Below are 4,648 nucleotides of genomic sequence, written 5' to 3'. Positions count from 1 at the left end.
ATGTGTGATGTGAGAAAAAGAGAGGAGTCAAGACTGACTTGAACTTGAGCAACTGGACATAGAAACGTGCTGCTTTCTGAGTCCGGGGAATCCGCAGAAGCAGGTGAGCTGAGGGCCCAGGTTTGGTTTTGTACATGTTTGAGAGGCCAAGTAAACTTCTAAAGGAAAGTACTGAGTTGAAAGTAGTGCTTATTACTTTGACGGTTTTGAGAATTAAATGGACTTTATCTTCTGGCCTCTCTGCAATCACGGCTGCCACCACATCATCCCACCTACCCCATACTCAGTCACATCAGACTATTTTTCTCATCTCTCTATCTTTCCACACGTAGTTTTCTATCCCAGGATGATGTCTCCTTACCCACTCATTCCCTTCATTCTGCCTATTTCTTATTAGCCAATACTTAAATTAGTTCTATCCAGCTCCTCCCTTCTTTATTTTACAATTTTGAGAGAAACCCAAATTGTTGTCATTGTTTAAGACAAAGCAAATATTACCTCCTCCAGGCAGACCTCTGTGACCTCTCTGGGCAGAGGTCAGAGATGTCCTCTGAGCACTCATAAGGCCTTTCTGGAGCTTTAAGGACAAACTTGATCAGATTCACTACTAATTAACAATTAATTACTTATCTCTGTACTTATTAAGTTACACAAGTCTCCCCTAGCATGCTCTAAGTCCTGTGGAAGATGAAATTGCCCTATTTCATAAGAAGTATTTAATAAATATTTGTTGAATAAGTAAATGAGTATTTTAAATAGCAGAAATAAAATGTAGAAATCATCACTTGAAAAGAATTTTTGTAATAAGAACATTTGTTGTGAAATTGATTTAATAAGCCACAAATCTTGAGTGGTTATCTCTGCTGAAGCTTTTCCTACCACTCCATTTAGTCCTGTTGTCTGCCACAATGCCTGCCACTGAGGAGACACGATTTAGATGTTTTCTCAAAGAGGGGCTGAATGGTCTGTGTAATTATGGAGGTCTAGTCACTGGAATGAAACTCAGAACTTTAACTTCAGTCACTTTGATAAAAAGTACCCTTACGAATTATTTCGTGATAGTAATTTTGCCACAATCTTCTAGAACGAATTTATTCTTAAACATTTCTTAAAAGTTCCAGGCATCATGCTTGCTTCGGCAGCACATATACTCAGATTGAAACGATACAGAGAAGATGAGCATGGCCCCTGCGCAAGGATCACATGCAAATTCGCAAAGCGTTGCATATATTTTTATGATTGGCACGCATGGTGTGTGTGTGGGTCATGGGGAGGACAGTGTAGCACAGAGAAGACAAGTGGTGACTGTGGCATCTTGCTGCGCTGATGGACAGTGACTGCAGCGGGGTGTGGGCGGGACTTGATAATGTGGGTGACTGTAGTGACCATAGTGTTGCTCATGTGAAACCTTCATAAGAGTGTATATGTGTGATATCTTAAAAAAAAATAAAGATAAATTTTAAAAAGTTCCAGGCATCAAAGCCACCTGTCAACATTTGTTCGCCAACATCAGATAGTTAAGAAGCAATTGCTTTTGTAAACAGCAGCTGCCAAGCATTTCTGAAAGAGGGGCCCAGGGTGTTCTGATGAATGCTGAGTTCGGCATCCCTAACGGTGCCATGTTCTTTCCCTCAGGCCACTTATCTCCCCAGAATGCGCTTTTCCTCCATTTCACCTGGCTAATTTCTCCAACCTAACATCACTTCCCCCAAGAGTTCTTCCCTGATGCTCCAAGATAGATGTGAAGCCCTTTCTAAATGTTCCCAGATCACTCCACACATCTGCCTATCAAAGCAAGGGTCCCTTTTCATTATAGATTCTTGGTCAGTTGCCTGCATCTTTCATTTGTTAAAATTTCAGCACATTTAACCCAAAGACTGCAATATTGGAACCACACAATAAAGATTCATGAAATAATCCAGTAAGTTTTGATAGATGAGGATAATTGGAAAAGCATTGGTGGACAGAGCTCTTTGGAAGTCTGACTTCCATGGAGAGTCCTAGAAATAGAATGTTCCAGGCATCAGAAATCAGACTTCATCTATCCTACAATTCAGGCTGGGCCAATCCCACTAATAGTGCCCTGGTGAAGTCACCATGACTGAGTCATGCTCTTAAGATATTCCTTAAATCTCTTTTAAAAGGTATAATTTGCCTTAGAGGATGAGAAGGCCTAAGCTACATAGTGTTCTTTACAGCTCTTCAGTTTTTCAGTGGTGAATAATTGTATCTGAAATTGAGGTTTGACAATCTCATTGTCTCTCCTGAAAGGAAATTTCATTATCACTCCCACAAAGCTTCGGGCCTTCCTGGGGCTTTCAAACTACATCTGTGGTAAGACTGGAGTGTTTCCCCTCTTTTTTGTCCCTTTATTACACAGAGGGTCATTCTAAACTAGACTTGGAATAGGGAAATAGGGGTGGCATAGGGACGTCATGATGGATTTTGTCATATTTATTTTCTTGAACATCCGTAGAGCTTCCAAAAATGCACCTGGGCAAAACCTGCTTTTGTGTTTCTTTGCTTCTCTGCCAATATCCTTTGTGTCCACAGCAAATAATGTATGAAGTCCTTGAAACTACCGAACTCACATTAGTTGTGGGAGCAGACTGAGTACAAATTGCAATTAGAGCACCACTGGAAAAAGAAATCAGTTTTCAGATGATTCTAAATCCACTTAACATGCAGGAGGTGTGTTTAGTGGTTGAAATAGGAAAGGTCATTGTCAAGTTGCAGCAACCACCTCATGATTCATGCAGAAGATAAATAAACTCAGCAAAATAGTACTTACAAACTGGGCTTTCAGAAGAAAATGACTATTAGAAGTCCCAAATTTTGACTATGAATAAAATTAAAGTCAGATAATAAAAACTCCTTTGCCAAGTTTTATTTGGTTCTCAGACATTCTTTTTCTAAAGAAAAATCTAGTCCTTAAATAGGCATTCTTAAGCACACACACATACACGCTCCGTGTGTGAAAAATTACTAAAGCCTAATATGGAAAAAATAATTAAAAATTAAATTCTAATTCTTGCATTATCATAGATTAATACTACCTCTAAATTTATAAATTTTATTTTCAAGTTAGATGTAATATTATTTGTGTTATACCTCAAGAACAAGAGTAATGGAAGAATTAGAGCTTTCTAAGAATGATATTGTAAAACAGAGAATGACACATAAAATCATTGAATGAGTCGCATCCCAATTTTGAAATATATGATAATGAAGTCCATGCATGTTTTTGTAAATTAAAACTAATTATTCTTTTGTGACAGATAGCAGTGGCTTTTATGAAGCAGAAGACTATAGTTAAAAGAAATAATGATTTAAATTAAATTGTCTACTAATTGTAATATTTTTTTCTCAGTTAAAATAGTCCATGCAAGGTTTGTCTCAGGTTTTTGGGAGACTAACCTGCTGCTTATTTTGTCTGCCCACTGTTTTTCAGTTGAGCATTGTAATTTTGGATTGTGAGCACATCTTTAGGAGACTCATGAAAATCTTGGGAGGTCTGGATTTGGGATATGTCCCAAGAAATATACTTGGTGTTTGCTTTCCACCAAGTGCCTCAGTATTTCTAACCTGGAATTTTTGTTAATTATTACTTGAGTTTTTTTCTTGAAAATGTAGGTAGTGTAAAGTCAAACTTCAAATACATATGGTTACCAATTTTAAGGGAGACCCTCACCTCCGAATTTCAGGTAAAAATATATACCAGTTTCCTCTACTATCCAGAAGTAGACTGTTTCTATGAAAATCTTCATGAAGCAAAAATTACATAAAATGAAGCAATTACCATTAATTTACATGGAAAAAAATTTAGCATTCCCAGATCCCCAAAATAACCTCTTTTAGGCTTCTCTGAGACTTAGGACATATCTTGCTAATGAAAGCACAGAATAAATTGAGATAATGCACAGATGCTAACAGACACAGTTCAAAGCTACAGAGGCTTGAGGTTGAAAAGCCCAGTGTGGCTTCAGGGCAGGAGCTTGATGGGGCCACTCTCACTGCCCAGGGTGTGGACACTATTTTCAGTTTTCACCTTTTTTCAAAAAGGCAAAAATCCTCTTCAGTTTTCTTTGGGTTAGTGAAAACAGGTATTAACGTAGGGTTTTTGTAAAAGCAGGATGATGTAACGCAAACTTGAAAAGCAGGGGATACATATACAAGTTGTTTTAACTTCTTTTTATGATAATGAACAAATCATTTCTACTCTTAACATATTCATCAGAATGTGGCATTTTGAGGACCAATACCAGTCATTGTTTCATGAAGGCTTGAAGGCCTGACTTCCTGTCCCTGAATGGTTATTGAATCTTGTCAGCTTGAAACCTACACGGCTGTCCCAATTCCAATCCTACCTCAAGTGCAACTTTGGAATCTTCTTCTTCTTCCATATAGCTCTTGCAGGTTTCCTTCTTTGTGTGTGTGAACTCAAGTATGCATTTTTTTATTATTATTTTATTTATTTTATTTATTTATTTATTTTATTATTTTTTTTTGAGAGGGCATCTCTCATATTTATTGATCAAATGGTTGTTAACAACAATAAAATTCTGTATAGGGGGGTCAATGCTCAATGCACAATCATTAATCCATCTCAAGCCTAATTCTCGTCAGTCTCCAATCTTCTGAAGCATAA

General features: G+C 37.5%; 1 non-coding gene across 1 annotated transcript; it reads left to right on the top strand.

Moving 5' to 3' along the window:
• Nucleotides 1-1,126: 1,126 nt before the first annotated feature.
• LOC118971050 (U6 spliceosomal RNA) lies at nucleotides 1,127-1,233 on the top strand. The gene has a single exon (XR_005059302.2). It is a non-coding gene; the product is annotated as a U6 spliceosomal RNA (small nuclear RNA).
• The last annotated feature ends 3,415 nt before the right edge of the window (nucleotides 1,234-4,648 follow it).

The sequence above is a fragment of the Manis javanica genome, chromosome 2 (genome assembly GCF_040802235.1).
Source record: "Manis javanica isolate MJ-LG chromosome 2, MJ_LKY, whole genome shotgun sequence".
NCBI classification, from domain to species: Eukaryota; Metazoa; Chordata; class Mammalia; order Pholidota; family Manidae; genus Manis; species Manis javanica.
This window is presented reverse-complemented; position numbering and strand designations above follow the sequence as displayed.